This window comes from Podarcis melisellensis (assembly GCF_964234715.1).
Source record: "Podarcis melisellensis genome assembly, chromosome: 5".
In the NCBI taxonomy this organism is placed as follows: Eukaryota; Metazoa; Chordata; class Lepidosauria; order Squamata; family Lacertidae; genus Podarcis; species Podarcis melisellensis.
Window position 1 is genome coordinate 98,953,943 of NC_138537.1, and position 20,769 is coordinate 98,974,711.

At 42.6% G+C, this 20,769-nt stretch overlaps 1 long non-coding RNA gene across 4 annotated transcripts in view; it reads left to right on the plus strand.

Moving 5' to 3' along the window:
• LOC309371018 overlaps positions 1 to 20,769 on the plus strand; it is a 171,045-nt gene that overhangs the window by 60,582 nt on the left and 89,694 nt on the right. Inside the window, exons 1-2 of one of the 4 annotated variants that reach the window (XR_014168781.1) lie at positions 4,360 to 5,548; positions 5,646 to 5,728. This is a non-coding gene — a long non-coding RNA (uncharacterized lncRNA). Of the gene's footprint in view, positions 1 to 4,359; positions 5,729 to 11,876; positions 14,274 to 20,769 lie in introns of those variants that run through there. The other 3 variants (XR_014168782.1, XR_014168779.1, XR_014168780.1) reach the window with 3 other exon arrangements.

Sequence of the window (20,769 nt, forward strand, 5' to 3'; positions counted from 1 at the left end):
GTAAATATATGAAATATATTTATTTTTATCTTAATTATATGGTACACCAAATAGCTCTTTAAACCCATGTTAATATCCAGTGTTAATAGCCAGTGTGTGTTGATACTGAGCAGATGTGAATCTTTACTGCTTTAGATTTGCTGAAAATGTATTTTAAAGTAAGCTGTTCTGTCCCTCCCCCATTTTTTAAAAAAGGAAAGTAACCTCTCAATACTCTGTGTTTAATTCACTAATTCGACTAATTCAATGCACTGTTATTTTTATTTTTTATGTGGAAACAAATTGTGTGTTGAGGGGCGAAACTTTGTTCTACATCCGAAGTATCATTTATATAGGTTTACCAGTTCGGTGCCAAGTTCCCTGTGAAATAAGACAGTTAAGTCCTATTGAAATTGATGGGAGCTGAAGGAGAGCGCTACAGTTTCCTCCTTCCTTTCCATGGTGGTTGTGTGGATTGTGACCAGAGTGTAGTGTTAGCAAGAGCCTTATGTGCTGCCGTTCTCAGCTGTGCTTCATGTCTGATGGCTCTTTCGCCACCAGATGCATCTCACATAAGGAAATACAGCACAAGCAAAAACATGTGTAGCTAATTACACGTACAAGAGAATATTAAGTATAGTAATTTTGTCCTTGTGTCACCCAAAATCTCAGTATTAAAAGACAGCAGCATTTAATATTTGCCATTTCAAGTGCCATATTGAAATTAATCATTTATGTAGTTTTGATTTATGAAATAGGAAATGTGTCTTTCCTAGAATATTTCAAGTCTCTATCAAGAGTTTTTAATCCTTAAAAATAAAAAAACTGTTGTGTTTTAAAAATATATATATATCCTGAACAGAGACAGACATGAAGAGACTGAGAGACATTTTTTTAAAAAATTGCTTGAAGTAAACATTAAGAAAATGAAAAACAACAACCCCATAATATGGCTCACTGACAAAAAAACAATTACTAAATTCTCTGTCTTCTTAAAATTCTCATACCAGAGAAGATTGCTTCAGAAGTATCCAGGTAATTATTTTCACTTTCCAGAAACATTTAAGTGTTGGTTTATGTCATCTCCAAAAGATAAAATCATACAATAATTTAGAAGGAATGTATACCTTCACATTTCTGTTTCTTACTGAATAAAATCAAAAGTAATCTTGCCACCATATGCTCCCATGATTAACGTAAACAAATAAAAGATAGATAAAATGTTATTGTGGATCTAGAGCTAGTAAAAGTTTTAATTCATTTGGGTGGGGTTTATATATTCATCTCGCTACTGCATTTTGCATCTGAAAATATAATTTATTAGTGGCAGATAACCAGCATTTAAGATAATATTACAAATCTGTGTCAATGCAGAAATATTTTATAGTCTACTATATACTTGATTCATGATTCTCTACTTCAGAATAAATAATGGGAAACGAGTGTTAATTGAATAGGTGGTTTAATGGTTTTATACAATTTTCGTATCATTGTATCTCAACACAGATATTAAAAACATTTGTGTTTCCTCTGTCTCAAAAGCAAGCAGCAGCAGCAGCACACCAAAGCAAAGCAGAGACAAGGTCCGTGGGAAGCCAAATTTTCTGAGACACTTTCTAAGGATGGCAGGTGCCTTTTTAAAATGGCCAAATGTGGACAAAGCCGGGGGGAGAGAGAGGGAAATTGGCATGTATTGCAATATTTGTAACTCGCTGCTATATATACACTGTCAGGCTGCAGTTCTAGTTAAGACAAATAGGCTCTTTTCCCTATACTAGCTGTTAGATCAGATGCCCACTAGACTAGCAGTGGTTACAATGTGAACTTTGCTGTTTCAAAATAAGCTTAAATATAGACAAACTATGTAAGTGGACAGGAGACCAGATAATTTCAGTGCTGTGAATTTCTAGTACTTCTTGTGAACTTGCTTTTGGAAAAGGGGATTAGCTGCGCTGTTGTCTGCCTATGAGCTGTCAAGTAAAAGGCAAGGTGGTCGGTATCCCAGAAGTGAAAAATATTTTGAAATAAAGCAAAACTATACAGTTGACTTCTTCCAGTTGATATATTTTCCTGTCAGTTCTTAGGAACAAAAGGTGCTATTTCTAATGAGAATTTTTCTCATGGCAGTACATGGGCAAATATTAGTCATAATCCTGTCAGCAGAATTTGAAGAGAGTTGAGTCAAAACGAAATGATGGCAATTCTACATCCAGGCAAAAGCACCGGTCAGGCTCCCTAACTGCTCCCTGAGGCTGCAGTCCTGTACCATTTTGTGAAGAGAAAGTAGAGTAGATTTGGCAAAGTATCTTCATAGAAGATTGTGCTCGAATATTGCAAGGCATCCTTTAAAAAATGTGCTGGGTAATTGAGCATGTGCATATCTGTGTGTATGAGAGAGAGAACCCGCACGAAATACGCTGATTTACAAATACACCAATAGGGGGGAAATCTATCTATGTATCTATCTATTTAAAATATGAAAGTGGGATTTCAATTGGTTGATTGAAATGGTGAGATGTGACGCAAAAGGACACTTGGATGGGTAGAAATGCTGATGTGTGCCAAAGCAGGCACACCAAGAAATATGGTGGTTGTTGCTGTGTGTGTGTGTGTGTGTGTGTGTGTGTGTGTGTGTGTGTGTGTGTGCAGGCCTTGCACTTTCTTTTTTGCTCCCCCTTTGACTGAATATCTCAGGGCTGAGATGTGTGTGATGGGTCGATCTATCTACAAAGCAGAAGAGAAAGAAAGCCATTGCCAAGTGTGGTGGAAGGGTTTGCTGAACACCTTCTCCACCCTCCGAAGCTGGACGATGCGCGTGTTCAGTCCACTTTCAAGTGCATGTCGGTCTCGGCCCAGCAGCAGCTCTGCAGACCTCGACCTGCCCATCCGCCCGCCCAGGCGGAGCTGCGAGTCAGAGCCCAGGCCACGAAGAGAGACAAGGGGGGGGCGGGGGGCAGAGCTGTTGCCCTGGGCAGGGACACGTTCACACGTGAAGCAGCAGAAGCAGCCCCAGCCCCGACGCCAGGAGGGCGCACGTTGAAAATGGAAAAGGAAAGGCGTAGAAGAGGAGCCCACCTTGGTCCGGCGGCAGCGCAGACGCCTCGGGCGCCAGAGTCGCCAGCAGAAGTTGGCCCGGGGAGGGAGGGAGGCTTCTTGGGCAAAGGGAAGCTTCGCCGGGGACGCGCCGCCTCAAGAGCGCGACATGGGAAAAGCCCCAAGCGAGGCCGGATAAGAGGCAGGGATACATTATCTATCTTTTAACGCGTCTTCCCCCATATATATATATGAAGGAGGCGGAGGCTGCGTTTCCTCGAAGAGATGGAAGGATTATCTGTGCTTGGAAAGTGGGCAGGAAGTGTCAAGCGGGGGCGGGTGTCTAAGGGCCTTTCCCCAAAGTACTTGGTAACCAGCAACGGGCTTTTGGCCCGAGTCTGCTCGGGGGGGGGGGGATGGAGCGAGAGCGGCGAGTCTCCTCAGGAGCAGCCCCGGGGCGCGCGGCCGCGAGGGGGGCGCGCGAGGCCGCCCGCTGGTCTCGCCCCTTCCCTCCGGGCGCGCCCGCGGCAGCTGGTTCTCTTCCAGCCCCGCAGTTGAGCTGTCTCGCCCAAATGCTTATCAGCGCTTGACTCGCTGCCAAGCTCGTTGCGAGGCCGAGCAGCCCGGGCTGGGCTGCGCAGCTGCTGGCGAAGGAAGGGCAGCAGAAAACAAGGGGCTGCTGCTCCCCCCCCCCCGCCTCTCCTCCTCCGGCAGCAGCAGCGCGGCTCTTTCTTGTCTCCGCCAGCGGCTGCCCTGATTTCCCCTCCCCGCCTGCGGACGGCTTTGCACTGCCAACCTGCAGCCAGTTCCCTCTAAAGATGGAGGGAGTTTCTCTCGGGCTTTGTGCGCCTTGCGTGCCTTTTCCTCTCTGGCACCGAGTCGGGGGGGGGGGGGAGACCAGGCGGAGGAGGCGCCTCCAAAGTTGAATGAAGCAAAGCGCCTTTCTGCAGCATCTGGGCATGTCGTGCGCGCGCGCGCCTGGTGCCTGTGTGTGCGAAGCCCCCCCACCCCCCGGATCCCACTCGGGCTCCCTTCTTTCTCGGCCACTGCACCAGTCTCTCCCCCCCCCCCGCCGCGTCACAAACACAAGCCCGCATTGGGCTGGCAGAAGAAGAGCTCTTGCTGGCTTGCAGGGGCGGCGCCCAAAGGCAGGCGAGCAAAAGCAAAGCGAAGAGACCTCGGTGCGCTGCAGCTCGGGCGCAAGGAAGCGCGTGTGTCTCGGCGCCCCCCCCCCCGCGCGCGCGCGAGAGAGAGATGCCTCTGTGCGTAAGTACGTCTGGGCCGCGCCCGCTTCAGCCTGGGCTTCCGCCGCCGCCGCGCGCTCCGTCTCGCTCGCCTCGGCCCGATTGCGCGCGCGCGAGAGAGAGAGAGAGCGGGGGGAGGACAAGGCGATTCCTTCGCCGCTTGCTTCAAGGGCCGCCTCCCCTTCAGACGGCCTTCAAAAACTTTTTTATTATTATTTTTAAAACATGGCCAGAAAGGACCACTGCTCCCCTTCCCCTTTGCTGTATTTTCAACTCCTCTTCCCCCTCTTACAATATTTGGAATATTTTTCCATCTCCTTTACTGCACTTTGCTTTGAGGCTTAAGTCCTTCCCCAAACCCTGCTGTTTTCTCTCCTTATCTGGGGGTTTATTTCTTTTGACCAGCCCATCAGGATTTGCGTAGTTTGCAAGCCATGAAAATGTGATATTTTAAAAATGTTTTTCCTTTTCTGAATAGAATGCTGGTGCATTTCTCCTTCCTCCCCCCTTTTCTCTCTCTTTTGGATTGTCTGGAATGTATAAGAGAATCTCCTGGGTGGGAAAGACTGTTCACCTGCAGCCCTTGGAAAAGTTAGCCTGATACAAGTGGAAATATTTACATGTTTTGGTTGCCCAAGCATCCTGGCATTTTCTTCTGCCTCTCATCCTCCACCCTGATGGAAACACAGGGCTGGTGCATTAAAAATGCCGCCTCCAGGACAGGTGCCAACTTAAGGTAAAAAGCAGTAAAATAGGTGATAGAAGGATGGGGGGGGGGGAGAGAGCAGACTGAATCAGGAATTACAAAGCCTATCTTGAAATTATGATTGAATTTTGCCATCCAAAATGGGCGAAGGGAAAAGTTGAAAAGATACTTTTTCTGCATGCATTCAAAAGGGGTGAAGAGACTCTTTCTTTCTTTCTTTCTTTCTTTCTTTCTTTCTTTCTTTCTTTCTTTCTTTCTTTCTTTCTTTCTTTCCTCGCCTACTGAATTATTCAAACTGTCAGTGGTGAATCCAGGGACATTAGCATGCACCAGGCATGCTGTTTGTCTGTTTGCTAACATTCTTCATTCAAGACTTGTTAACTGCCAGACAAGCTTAACACGCTCCTCTCCTCCTCTCCCCCCTTTCCTTTCTCATTCTGCCTCCCTCCTTCACAGTCTCTTTCCTTCTCTCTCATGCCACCCCTCTCTGCCTCTTCTATTGTTGTTGCTGGGAGCTGGCAGCCAGGGGGGCAGCGGTGGCAGGGGAAAGCATGTGGCTGCGAGGCTGGAGCCCTGTGGTTGCTAGGTAAGGACCGCCTTCCCATATTTGCCAGGCCTGTGAGCACTTGCAAAATCAAGAAATGCCACGGAGATCACCGAGTGTCTTCCATCTGCTTTCACAGGAGACCGCAGAACTGCAAGGTGAACACACTGTCATCCTCTCTCTGCTTCTTGTCCTTGTGGCTGGATTCCTACTCTTCCCCGGGTAAGAGTCAGTCCCTTCCTTAGATGCTTCTGATTATTACGTTGTAACATTTCACATTTAGCAGCGTTCACAACAGAGTGGGGGAACAGAGTAAAATTGTCGAGAGGAAAACGAAGTTTAATTACTCAGATTGGATATTGGTGGATTGTCCTAGACCACCTAACCAGCAACATCTTCATTGGCCTAGCCGGGTCTCAGTCCGGCTTGCTAAAAATGATGGCTTTTAAATTTAAGGATGTTGTGTAGTTACTGGTTCCCCCCCCCCCAATTTCTGTGTCTATCGTTTTCATTCTATCATTTTGTTAACCTGATTTAAACCCAGCAACCTTTCATTTTTCAGAAAATCAGATGCATGGTTTGTTTTTGAATGCAAATGTTATGGGTCTTGTGGCAGTTTTGGTTTTGCTTCACTGACAAGTTTTCATGAGTGGTGTGTTTCCTTACCTTTTGGTGCGTAGGTGGAGGTATACATACATGATACATAAAAATTATTATATAGATGATACGCCTTTTTACTAGAATGGCACTTTGCAGAGATATGGCACTGAATCAGATTGTGTAGTCTGTTCTGACTATTATTTGACCATGCTTTCTCTTGGAACTGGAGCATGGGACTGGAAGCTTTAGACTCTCCCTTATTGTGAAGCTTTGCGTGTCTGTCTGGTGCAGGCTCACATGTATCGAGGAACCGATAGGCTTTTAAAAAACGACAACATTTAAAACTATATTCTTTGGTAACACAATTCAGTGGCAATAACCTTTGCCCAAATAGTGCAATGACATGTGTTTAGGCACATCTGTACCACACGTTATTTGATAAGGAGAGGGATTAATATTATAATCATACATTTTACATTATTTTTGTAAAATCCCCAGAGGAATCTGAAGTATGTCACTACACTATGTATACATATTGCGTCTATGGCCAGTCATAATATATGGATGTCTACTTTTTAATTATTCATAACAAAAGCATTTATGCAAATGCTTTTCTTTTTCTTTTTTTACATCAAAACAACATGTGGATATGGATGTTCTTTTGATGAACTTGACAGTCAGCCAGTTTGGCAAACACTGTACATTTTAGATATATTCATACTGTGCATAAGCTGAACCTCTAATGTGCTTAGTTATATTCATATTCCCAATTAAAATATGCATAGATAAAAAAGAAAGTATTGTTCTTTGCTAAATGAAAAAATACTTTGAGCTTTCATTTCTGATGTCGAAGCTTCTTACTCTTTTTTTTAGACAAGTATGGGAGATTTCAGTTTAGCCAAGGAGGAGAATATATTTAATTGCAATACATCTGCCTGTGTATCTCTTAAATTTAAGTACACTTTAAAAAATAGGTGGGGTTGTGAAATTGCAAATACGTAGAACATACTTTCTGGTTTGTATAGAGACACTTTTTAAACAGAGACATTAGCCAATATGAGGATGGCAGCCATGTAGGAGCTCTTGTGGAGAATTGTTTAATGGTAACATAATGTAAAATGCAAATAATAACATCTGTATCTATAGCTGGTGTGTGTGTTTATGCCGATAATCTGAGACCAAAGAGATAAAACATTCTGGAGGAAATACAGCATTGGTTTCTTTATTGTTCAGAAAGGCCTATGCCTTCCCCCAAACAACTGTAATAGAAGTGTACGTATTAAATCGCTACCACTTTTTAGCATTTGTACTTTCAGTAAATTGCATCCACGTCCAAGATTTTTATGGCTATTTTGTTTTTGTGTTATATGAAGAAAAGTTATTGTGGATACTGAGGGTAATTTATTATGTTGGAAAATCACATTTGAAAGCATACTTAAAATAATATTCTCTTTAAATTAACTATGGGAATTTGGGGGGATGTGAGAGGAATTAAATTGGATAAATTGGTAAGAGATGAACAGGAACAACATGATTAGGTTATTTACTCTTCTGCAATTTTCATACCATTGTAAAGTAAGCACTTGCAGAGACGGCGATCCTAGGCCAAGTCAGTGGAAGAAAGGCGCATTGAAATTCATGGGAATAATTTCTTTTTAGGACTAGAATTCTAGGTTAGTGCCAAGACAGAAATTATAATCATGCGTGAGTGTGTTCCTGTAATATATAGCATGTACAGATAATAATTGTGATATTTAGGTGTTGAATATTCTACAAATAAGTTGGGATTTTACCTTTCTTGTCCTAACTTTGTCCTTTTCAAGGGTTTGGCAAGAAAATACGGTGTATCAAAAAAGTATTTCCTTCATGAAAATCTACCAGCATTGCAGGTTTTGCTGTACCAAGTACTGAGCAGGAAGGGATTCCTTATTTAAAAGTAAAATTCACACCAGAGCTGGACAAAGTTGGGAGTCCTGAGCTCCATTATATGCAATATAGCCCTACTGAAGTACTCTGACTGCAATTTTATACACAGATAGATAAACACCTCAGTGAAGCACAAGTGATGCAGCCTTTTTTACAAACCTGAAATCCCTCTGATCAGCAGTTTTGGGGGAGGACAGGAAGGACTGGAATGGCTGATCACCAGGATTTTAGCTTTTAAAAATCCACGTGTGGGAATTACAGGGGCAGCACCCAGTCCTGCACATGGCTTGCTATCCAGCGTGGGAGATGTACACAGAATCCTTCCTATCATGGCAGAAGCATGTTATTAAAGGCACTACGATATGCGTAAAAAGCAGAAGGGCAACCAGCAGTAAAATAAAATGAGGCCTGAAGTGACCACTTCCTAGAAACAGACAGATTATGGTTAGATAAATAACCGCATGTGAAGATAATAGATGAGAATGGACGTCCTGAGAGCCTTCGTTTTCTTTTAGAAAAGTACTATTTCCTATTACACCAGGTATAATGGAACTGTGGTTAAAAATTCAGCAAAAGCATCGGGGGGGGGGGGGAATAAGCAAGATCAGGGTAGGTGTATTCCCCCCCCCCAATAGTACATTTACTTTATTTTTGAAAAATGCGCAAAACAAAGAAATAACATACAGTAGTACCAGAATTTCCCCACATTTAGTATGCACAAATATATGCATACTAAATGTATATACTAGATGTATATACTATTGTACATCATCTATATATTCAGAAAACATAGATAATTTTTAAAATGATAAATGGAATTCTCTTTATTATCCACATTTTTCCTGCAAAAAAAGTTCCATTTTCTTAAAAATTCACAGCTTCTCAAACTGAATACTTTTGCTTAGCCTCTGTCTTATCTTCACAGGATTATTGTTATTATGGAGGTACCTTTCTTCAGCGACAATGCTCAAGAGTCTCACATTCACACCCACAGGGTTTCTTGTTTAAGATAGACTCGTCGTACTCGTAAAGGGGGTGTATACAGAGTAGGTTCGTGGAGATCCCAAATGCATAGCAATCAGGTATTACGATGGAAAGGGAAAGATAGGAATGCGCTGCCACGTAGTAAAATGTCCATATGAACTGAGTTCAGAATAGTGAGCCTTTCCCCTGAGAAGGAAGTTATCATAGCATCTCCTGGGTATTGCATGATCATATCTTGCCCTGGTCATATCCTGATGCAGCTACTGGTTAAAATCTTACTCAATTGTATTTTGTAAAGCTGTATCTGACTGGGCTGGGTTGAGGAAACTCACACATTTTAAAATGGACAGAGGTATTGACACCCAGTATCCCAAGAGCTGAAGGACCTGATTGTAGCGACATTGAATTCTGTGTATGCATACACACAAACTGCAGATTAACATAACGAGATCCTTGTTGAAGAAGACATACTGGGACTGCTATATTAGGTGTATTGATAAAGCTAGGTAGATGTATAGTAAGGAGTATGCAAAGCTAAAACTGTTATTGAAATTTGAGAAACGCTTGAGTTAGGCCTTGAATGACTCCAGCATTGAGTGTACAGTCAATGGATAACCCAGTCTTTTGGGTAGATCAAAAGCTGTATTTATATGATTGAGAAATTGGTATTAAATGCTCAGGTTGGGATCATTAAGCACTAGTAAATCTTGGCTTTCTGTAACAGTTTTTAAGAATAAAATCGTAAGTGACAACTGCCTTCCTATTTACTGGGGCATTAGCTCTTATACGTAACAGAGGTAGGTAGCCAGCATGGTGTTCTCTAGATATTGCACCACAACTCACATTATCCTTTGGTAATATAGCCAGCGGTTATGGATGATTGGAGTTGTACTTCAGCAACACCAGGAGGGTACCATATTGTCTGTTCCTTCTCTACAGCATCCTCGTCACAGATCTTCAGGAGAAATCTGGCAGAGTATCCCATGAATTTTAGAATTTAGACAGGCTTGGATTGGAAGAGGCAGGCACTCTTTTGCTGTGACGCCACAGCTGTGGAACTCACTTCGTCAGGAGACTTGTGCGGTCCAGTTTTGGTTATCTTCCACAAGATAATGAGGATGTTTCTGTCAGAAGTCATTATTCAGAGCAACTATGTTTTACAAAATATTTTGCCATGGTTTTTATTAATACTTTATTTTGTTGATCTGTGACCTGCCTGGAGAGTATACATTCTAGAAAGTTGGGTTAGAAACATAAATGAGAATAATGATACATACCTTGTGGTAATTTGCACCCTTTTGCAAGCATTCTTTGTGGCTTCTGTTGAATCATGGTTCAGTCGAATCCATGCCTGTGTCAGAAAAACTAAGTCAGACGATGCAGGCCTTCACTTTGTAGTTAATAAGGGATTATAGGCACACGAGAGACAGCTCCAAAATGGGTTCCCTTAATGTTTTAATTTTTTTAAAAAATCCTTTTTTAACTAGTGCTGTAATTATTTTATTTCCTACTTTGTACACTATCTTTCTCTGGACAATTCCTGTGGATTTGATTCCTTTTAGAAGTGTATACATTGGCCTAATACAGATGTAAATAATAGTTCCCAAACATACAGCACAGAATCATGGTTTAGGTCAGTAAGCTAAGCTGTGAGGACATACATGTATAGAAAAGCATCAGTGAAAAGTTCCCATCACTTTACAAGCATATATATAAAGTATAGTTTGTGTGGTGCAGTTGTTATCCTTAGCCATGGTTACTGCAGATCATTTGTGTACCAACCGTAGTTTTCAAATATACAGTTGAAACTCGGAAAATTAGAAGATCGTGGAAATGTTCATTTATTTCAGTAATTCAACTTAAAAGGTGAAACTAATATATAAGATAGACTCATGACATGCAAAGTGAGATATGTCAAGCCTTTATTTGTTATAATTGTGATGATTATGGTGTACAGCTGATGAAAACCCCAAATTAACAATCTCAGAAAATTAGAATATTAAATGAAATCAGCAAAACAAGGATTGCAAATAGACCAGTATTGGACCTCTGAGAAGTAGAAGCATGCATATGTCCTCAGTAAATGGTTTGGGCCCCTTTTGCATCAATTACTGCCTCAATGCAGCATGGCATGTATGCTATCAGCCTGTGGCACTGCTGAGGTGTTATGGAAGACCAGGATGCTTCAATAGCAGCCTTCAGCTCTTCTGCATTGCTCGGTCTCCTGTCTCTCATCTATCTCTTGGCAATGCCCCATAGATTCTCTATGGGGTTCAGGTCAGGCGAGTTTGCTGGCCAATCAAGCACAGTAATCCCATGGGCATTGAACCAGGTTTTGGTACTTATGGCAGTGTGGGCAGGTGTCAAGTCCTACTGGAAAATAAAGTCAGCATCCCCATAAAGCTCGTCTGCGGAAGGAAGCATGAAGTGCTCCAAAATCTCCTGGTAGAAAGCTGTGTTGACCCTGGACTTAATGAAACACAGTGGACCAACACCAGCTGATGAGATGGCTCCCCAAATCAACACAGACTGTGGAAACTTCACACTGGACTTCAAGCATCTGGCATTGTGTGCCTCCCCATTCTTCCTCTAGACTCTGGGTCCTTGGATTCCAAATGAGATGCAGAAGCTGCTCTCATCAGAAGAGAGATTTGGGGAGTACCAAAACCTGGTTCAATGCCCATGGGATTACTGTTCATGAGTGGCCAGCAAACTCGCCTGACCTGAACCCCATAGAGAATCTATCAAAACATCTTAACTAGAGTAGAGCCAAACTGAGGGAACCATTTTGCAAATGTTCTTTATAATGCCTTCCCCAAACAGGGCCGCTTTTTGACTTTTTTCTTTTCATATGACTCAGAAGGACATGGAAATGCTCCCTGGGCCCAAGGGGCTGAACTGCTGATCCCTGCCTTGGCGTCCTGCTGCGCTTCCATTGGCTGCCCTTACAGCACAGCAAAGCCAGGGCGCATTGGCCGGCCCACCTCAACCCCACAGGGCCCTGTTTCCTCTTGCTGAGTGGAGAGGGCAGGAAGTGAAATAACCGCGGTGTGGCGCACTACAACGGCAAGAGTTCGCCCGGTTGTCTGAATAATATAAAATCCATTTCGCCGTGAGACACCGTGACAACATCTCCTTTATGACATATCATGTCCCCTTTAAAGCATGCCTTTTGCCCTGAAAATATTTTGGGGTGAGAATTCCAAGGTATTGCTAATCTTAACATATAGCTCTGAAGATGTGTTGCTTAGGCTGGGCCGCGCCAGCATGCAGGCTTTCAAAATGAGAAATTATGTGTACTTTGAGGAGTTTGGAATGAGTATTGTATTGAATTTAAATTATGACTCAGAAAGATGCACAACAAAGACCCATGCAGCTTGCCATCCTTTTTCTGCTGAGACATTAGTAAGCTTTTTTTGGCTAAGATATTATAGCATGCTTTGATTTTCTTTTAACGTTGCTTTTATTCTTGCTATCATTTGCTATATGTTTTTGTTCCAAGCTCTCTGACATAAAGACATGTATTGGAGCAGACCCATCCACTTAGCTGCAGTTTAAGGGCTTCTTTATAACTTAGTTAGATCATCTTGCAACAAACACAGTATTTCACTTTGCAAGACAGAGTTTTTGTAAAGGGAAGAAAATAGGTATCAAAAAGTTTATTTTGACAAAACAGTTCATTCTTGGTACTCTATAGTTTTAGCAGTGTCAGCCACATTTATTTAGGATTTGTGTACTTGTATCCTATTCCTCAGTAAATTTCCTGGTACGTAAGACCCATTGATTTTAAGGGAGCTCATTTCAAAATGAAGAGCTTGATCTGCTCAATCCCTTGCTCTATCCTTCCCCTCTCCAACTTCCTTGCCAGCTGATCTATGTGCGGAATTTCCTCTTCCTGACTAGGCCCCTCCACATTCGCACAGCTGCACACAACCTGCTCACCTGGGATAGACTGAAATCATCCCCTGGCAGGCACAGGAGTGGTGTACGTTAAATAGTAAAAATTATACTGAATATAGCCGCGAATTCTAAGTAGGGATGAAGATGCTGTTGTTGGGAAAAAATACTGGTTTTGTATTTGTTACTTTTCTGAGTTTCAGTGTTTAAGTTCCATAAAAGTTGTTAGGGCTTTTGCAACCATTGCCTTATCCTAATTAACTATGGCTAATAAGGTAAAGTCAACATAATGAAAGGGAAATAGTTGCAGAAGCAATGTTCATATGTTATGTGGCAAACCAACTTGCGTTTGTGTTTTAAGTTGAGCCGTACATTTTTTGAGACCATGATGTTGTTTTTCCTACGTTACCATATATTTCTAAATACAGTAGCTAATTTAATAGGAAATAATGTGTAATACATAATTAAAATTGTAATTCATCACAAGCTAAAGTTATGGATACGTGTAATTTCAATTCCCTCTGCATAGCATTATTGGCAGGTGTCATGATATGGAGAATAATAATCAATTTAAGATTTATTTTTTAGGAATTGTGTTATGTAGAAGTCATAAATAAATGTAAAGCACAAAGTAAGCTACTAAAACACTTTACATTTTGGTATTTAATTGGCATATGTTGCAGAATGATATAGAATTATTTATAATTATCATCATCTCTGTTTTCGAAACCACAGTCTGTTTTCTGTGTTGTATAAAAAGAGTTTTAAGAACTATACAACAGTCCTACAATTCAATATTGTGATATAGTACATATTACAGTACAGTGGTACCTCGGGTTACAGACGCTTCAGGTTACAGACTCCGCTACCCCAGTAATAGTACCTCGGGTTAAGAACTTCAGGATGAGAACAGAAATCGTGTGGCGGCGCAGCAGCAGGAGGAGGCCCCATTAGCTAAAGTGGTGCTTCAGGTTAAGAACAGTTTCAGGTTAAGAACGGACCTCCAGAACGAATTAAGTTCTTAACCTGAGGTACCACTGTACATCTTTGCTGCCCATGTTTGTTTTTAAAGTCAGCAAATTTTGCTAGTCAGTTACTCTTTTGGTAAACCACAGCATATTACATTCTCAGGCTCTAATCCGAAGTTTCTTGTGTCTCTTTGTTCCGTTGAGTTTTAATTGGACCAATACATTACTGTAAAGCAAAAAAATAAATAAAACAAAAATAAGCACAGATGTATGATATCCATAAATGTAGGGATCCAAGTGAAATTTCGGAGCTTCATGTCTGGACCTGTGTTTTGAATATCTGATCACTATTTTTACTAATTGAAACAACAATAGAATGTGGTTTTAGACAATGTTGCCTCCGCATTCATGTTGTTAGACTTTGCCCTATTAGCTAGTTGTAGGATCTGAGATGTTTAAAAATAGGGAGAAAACATATTTGAAGGATAAAGAAGTTGTGCGGTCTCAAGGCTCAAGAGGCAAGTGTACCATGTTTGACATGTTACATTATTTGTAGTTTAAATTGCCTTATTTTATTTGTTTTTTTGACAAAAAAGTCTTCAAGGTAGCTTAGAATGGCAACCATAAAATCCCACACCAAAAGTAAAGATACGTTACACTGCAATACAGAGTTTCATTTATGTTATTTATAAAAACATTTATATATAGCTATTCATTTTAAAAAATCGGAGCGGTTTAGAACAATCATACAGAAAACCACATCATAAAAACCATATTGCCAGATCTTTTGATTGTGCTGGCGTTGAGGTGCAGGGAGAGATCCTGAGATGCTGTGAAGATGACCCAGTGCCTGGTGGGCCAGGAGGTGGCTGGGACTGGATGAAGCCTAGCAGACAGAGGAGGGATGGTGGTGGAAAAACGTGAACGCTCCCAAGACAGGCAAGAAATAACCTGTCCCACTGCTTCTCCCTTCGTTCTCTGAGATTGAACTCCTCCAACGGCATCTGCAGATCTTTAACGGTGGCAACCATGGTACGATGACATCCAAGAGAAATGCAACCAAAGAAAACCTCAAGACTGGTCTTCGATACTTTAGAGAAGCATCACCCCACCCCACATAGAGACTGCAGCTTTTTTAAAAGCACTGCAGGAGAATGGAGGGTGATACCAAAAGGACATTAACCTCTGAAATTTGCTGTCTGAAAGAAATTATTTGTGTTGCTTCACGTTCTAGAAGCAAGTGTAGCAAAATAGTTCTAGTTGGTGACTTGAGTAACGTAGATCTGCAACACTGTTAGAAACTGAGATCGGAAAGCCAGGAGCTAAATGGCGCCTTAAACCAAGGTTATGGGCGCAACAACGGCACACTTTTTATAACAAGAATACAAAGCTCGAAATGAATGAACTGCAACTGAAACCCTATGTTCATTTTTCACATGGTCTGGTCCTGGGCTTCCCCTGCCCGCCCCCTTCATATTCTGAAGAGGGTCTCTTCTCCAGTCTTCAGAGAGTGGCTGGAAGTGGGGAGGCAGAAAAAATGTCCTCCTTTCCTTCCACACTGCAGATAAGCCCTGGATTCTCCCTACACCCCCTTTCATTTGAAGTATGGTGTGCGCACAGTCTCGGAGGCATGATGCCTCTGGCACTGGAGAGCATATGGAAGGGACCCCAAGGGTCATCTAGTCCAGCCCCTGCAATGGAGGAGTCTCAACTAAAGCATCCATGACAGATGGCTATCCAACCCCTGCTTAAAAACCTCCAAAGGACTTCCTTGAATTCCTGGTCAGCGCCTGGCACTTCCCACTTGGAAATACTTAAATCTAGTTCTGCATCACACACCAGATACTCTAGGAAGCTCACAACCATGACAAGACAGCCACACCAGCAACTAGCATTCAGATATATACTGTCTACAAACACAGAGGTTTCTAGGTAGCTGTTGTAGCTAATAGCCACAACAGACCTTTCATGAACATTCCACACACATCCTGTTCACATCATCTAAGCCTGTAGCCATCATCACATCTTGTGGCAACAAATCTCATAGTTTGACTATGTACCGCAGGGGCAGATACTGTGGCGCACCCCATATTATGTTGTTGGACTATAGTTCCCATCAGCTCCTACCAGCCCCCATACCTGATGGCTTCAGTTGGTGGGAGTTGTAGTTCAGCAGCATCTGGATTGTACGGGGTGAATCAATTTGTGCCTAGGAATCTCCCACCATTGTGCTTCATTGGATGACTAGTGTTACGGAAGATGCTCAATGAAGGCGATCCCTTCCCTGTGGCTGTTAATTGGCTGCATTCATTAAATGCTATGTGAGGTATATTTACATTGCAAGCATATGCATGTCTACGCAGAAGTGCACCCCGTGGGATTCAAGCGGACTTGCTACCCAGCACATGGACGATTGCAAACCTCAGGCTACCAGCCTATTCACTGGTATATCCTGCTGAAAAATCCCACTATGAAGTTGCAATGGATACACACTTTACTTGGAAGTCACAAGGCTTTCTTTCTGAACAGGGAGCTCTGGGGCTGCACTATACTGTACACAGATTGCAAAACAAAAAGCCTCCCCAGAAGCAAAACAAAAGTTACCCCCGAAATGCCTTTTTTTGCCTGCCAACTTTTCAGCCACACAAGACTAGCCCCGACCCCACTCATTCTCCCCTTTGCTGCCTCCCAAGCAGCCCCGACTTCTAGCATCCCTCCCCGCAGGTGTCTCGCAAAGTTTTCTCCGTCCCCCGTGGCGAGGCTTCCTCCAGCGGGACCTGCCTCCTGATAGTACTTTGCGGCCAGCAGTTCCGCCACCAGCGCCAAGGCCAGGCCCAGCTGGGGCAAATGTGGTGGAGCAAGGCGCTGGGACCTCCCTCCGCCGGCCTCAGCCTCGCTCGGCGCCGTTTCTGGCAGGGCAGCAGGGGGGCCTGGGGCTCCCCTCTTCTCCCCCGGCCATCGCCCGCCACCATGACCGTTTCCCTGGACTCCACCTCTCGGGCCCTGGACTCCTGGCCTGGCGCCCCTGAGAGCCCGGTGGTCTGGTGTCCTGCACCACTATGGCCTATGGGTAAGATGGCCCTGCCTGCTGCTATGGGAAAGCATGCCTTGGTTTAAGAACGCTTTGGTTTAAGAATGGACCTCCGGAATCGATTAAGTTCGTAAACCAAGGTACCACTGTGTTACAGCGGGGGAACTACACTTGTGACCATCTCTTTTGACAGCTGCTACACTTTCAGACTGCATTCAGACAGTCCTCCAAACCATAACTTGAGGACTGGGATTTGAGAGCTCCTCCTTTCCCTTCCCTCATGCTCACAACTAAATATATTACTTTCTGGCCTTATCAAATGCTGCGATGTCTAGGTCAACGAGCAAGTTTTGAGCAAGCCCTCCAGGCCAAGGCTGCAAACTTTCCCCATGGCTTACTTCATGGTTTGGATTGTCTGAATGCAGAATTAGTTTAGTATCTAAGCCAACTCAGACACTTGCTTACATATTCCCTGATGGTTTTCTTTTTGCCCATCACAACAGTTTGTATTGTGATTGAGTTAAGTGTTTCTTTATTTTAATGTTCCTGGGTTCTCCCCCATCTAATTTGGAGCACTATACGTCTCCAGTTTTACATTTACGGGTAATTCCTAAGCAGATTTCCTTGGAAGTAGGTACCTTTGAATTATTTTAAAATGTATTTAGGATCACAGACACAAGTAGGTAGAAAAATATAACTGGAATAAAGTAAGTTAATAAGGTTGCCCTAAATTTGCCTGTTTTCTTGAATAATTCCATTTTTATTTCAGACTGGTACTATTGCAATATCTGTGGTGAAAAATTATACAGGTCAAAATAGAGAATGTGGTAAACTTGTAGCAGTTCCATAGCTTTGCTTATAGTTTCAAAATGTGTAGGAATTACATTATCTGAAATGAAATATTTCTGCTCTATCCAAATGACTAGTTAAGGTCAGCATGATAAAAAATAGAAAAAGCAACTAAAAAACTGAACAATTAGCATTTTTAAAAAACACATGCAGTTTCACCTTTCTTGCATACTCATTAAAGCATTATTTTAAAAATTAACTTACCTTGGCATTTGTGCGACATTCTGACAGCTTAATCACAAAACAAATTTCAAAACAAATAGGCACTGTCTTTTATATGGGGTCTCTAAATCCCTAGTAATTGATACCAGACCTTGGTAGAGAGAAAGAGTTCAGTTCCCACAAGAGAAGGTTTTTCACAGCTACCTCACACAGAAGTAAAAGAGAAAAGTTATTGTCTTCCCTAAGTTTCTGCAGCTAATCTTAGGGCCTTCAAGGTATTCCTTGTTACTTCAGTATAATACTCTGCTAGAAATTTAAAAGAATCACTTCTTTTTTGAAACCCATCATCCTTGGAAATTTTATGAAGGAGTTCCTAATTTCTCAGACTAAAATGTCAAACCATAGAGATATAAATAGCACAATAAAAGCTTTGTAGATGGCGCAGTAAACATTAGAAATAATATTTGCTATCATACCTGTTAGAGTATATTTTGAACTGTAGCCTATTTATCTACAACAATAGCACAGATAGAATAATATGTCATTAAAATCATTTAGTGCTTTTTTTTTAGAACTCTGGAGCATATTTTTTAAAAAATGTGGCAGCAAAATATTGTTATGGATTGAGGTTAAAATAAACAGAATAAATTTGGAAAAGTAAAGTTTGAAATAAAAATATGTACTGCCTGTCTTAGATTGAGATTATCAGTTATTTTTATTTTTTTAATTAATTAGATTTATTCTTCCCAAGCCCTTGGGATGATGTGGGCATAACAATATGTTAATTATTGTGATGTCTCCTTCTCTACCAGCAAGGACAGAAGTGTCTTCCAGAAGATGCACATGGTCAGGGTTGTATTGTAATTCACTCTATATGGGTCTATGATGGAAAGAGGCTATCAACAGCACATAACTCGGTCACTCAAAAGCTTGTACTGGCCGCCCATGTACTATCAGTTCCAATTTGTGGTTCATGCATTAATGCGGGCAGCGGTCGTTTTAGACATCTCCAGTTGACATGCAGTCGCTGACACATGGGTCCTGTTGGACCCAGAAGAAGGCAGAAAGGGGGTGGAACAGGTCGGGCGGTGCTTATACATGCTCTGTTGATGGGGGGGGCAGGAATGGTCGGCACCTGTATATGAACAACTTGGGGCCGGGATATTTCAGAGGCCACCTGATCCCTTATATCCCTGCCCAGTCACTGCGCTTCAAAGACATTATTATTATTAATTAACAGTGCTTTTTCTAGAAAAAAAGGGATGCCGGTACTGCTCAGCTGCAAGTGGGGGTGGGGGTCAGAGGGAGGGCACTCTGCACATGCTCAGAGGCATGCAGCTCTTTCCCAACGCTAGCGTCGTTGCTTGGGCACCGACGAAGACGCTGATCATAAGTGGTCCACAGATTTTGGGAATGGCTTTGCAAGGTCAGCAGAAGAATGCTGATTACAGGTGGGCTGGAGGCTCTTGTTCCTAAGAGTGCCTGCCATTTTTGCCTTCCTTCAGCCTGTGGTTGATCTCTGCTCACAGAGCAGCATTTCTTGCTGCTTGCCCACCCTTTCGATGAGCAGCATGACCCCTCTTCCCTCCATGGCTGCCCTTCTGCAGCTCGCCACCACACTCTCTGGCAGGGAAAAGGAAGGCTGCTTGCGCTTCCTCCCCTCTTCAGGCAGCACCGTGAGGCATGTCCAGAACAGCAGAGCTCCTCCAGACCACACTTGCGCCACCCTTTGGACATGCTCAGCAGCAGTGCTCTGGCCTTCACTTCATGCTTGCTGTGGTGCATGGAGCCACTCGAAAGGCTGGGAGAAGAGGGTTTCGCTTGGGGAGACCGAGTGTGTCACTGCCCTTTCCCTCCCGCTGCTCTCACTTGCTGTTCGATGAAAAGATCAGTGCTTTTTTCCCAGAAAAAGAGGTGCCAGTACTGTGTACCATTGGGTACGACCAGAAAAAGCACTGATTATTATTATTACTAAACTGAATTCAGATTTTGTAATTGTAACTGATTTTTATTTTCATTTTTTGTACACCCATTAGATACATTTGTGATTAAGCTGTATATGAATTGTCAATATAAAAATAAAATGAGTGGCCTCAAGTGATCTGCCAACCTTGATTTTCAAGCCACTGGGCCAGATCCCAAGCCCTTGGACCTGGTGCACCTGGTACATTTCTGTATTTTAGCCTCAGAGGGGCTCAGCAAAAGTGCCTTGGGAGAGTGACTGCTGGACTGTAACGGCAGGGAAGGAAGCTCAGTGCTCCTCATCCGTGCAACTCCAGGTTCCTAATTTCTGCAGGATTATTGGTACACCCAGGCTCAAAGACACACAGATCTGCAGTCACCACATCTGGTTTATTGAAAGCTGTCTGGAGGGAAGAAACTGCTCATAGCAGTTATGGGGCTTTGCTTGCTTAATGTTTCTGAATTTATATTAACAGTTTCCCCCAAAATTATTGTAGCTAAAGACATGTATGCATGTGCAGATTGACGCATGATATATAGAACCTGTTTTTCCATGTGGGCAGAGATAGAAATGTGTAGAATATTCCCCATATTTTTCAGGGATCAAAAATACAATTTGGAGTTGTGGTGGTGGTGGTAGTTGTAAAAAGAGAGAGAAACATTTCCTGAAATATAATTCCAATAACATATATTATTACCAATAAGGTGGGAAAGGATTGTTGGAAGTACAGAAGGACCCCCCCCCCAGCATTCTGGCAATGGAGAGCCCTTGAGAGCAACAAATATTCCCTCAAAGGAGGAAGGCAAGGAAGCTGTGAACAATGAGAGTAACAGCATGTGCTGGTGGAAGAGAGAGAGAGAGATGACTTTTTGCAAGTTTCTTT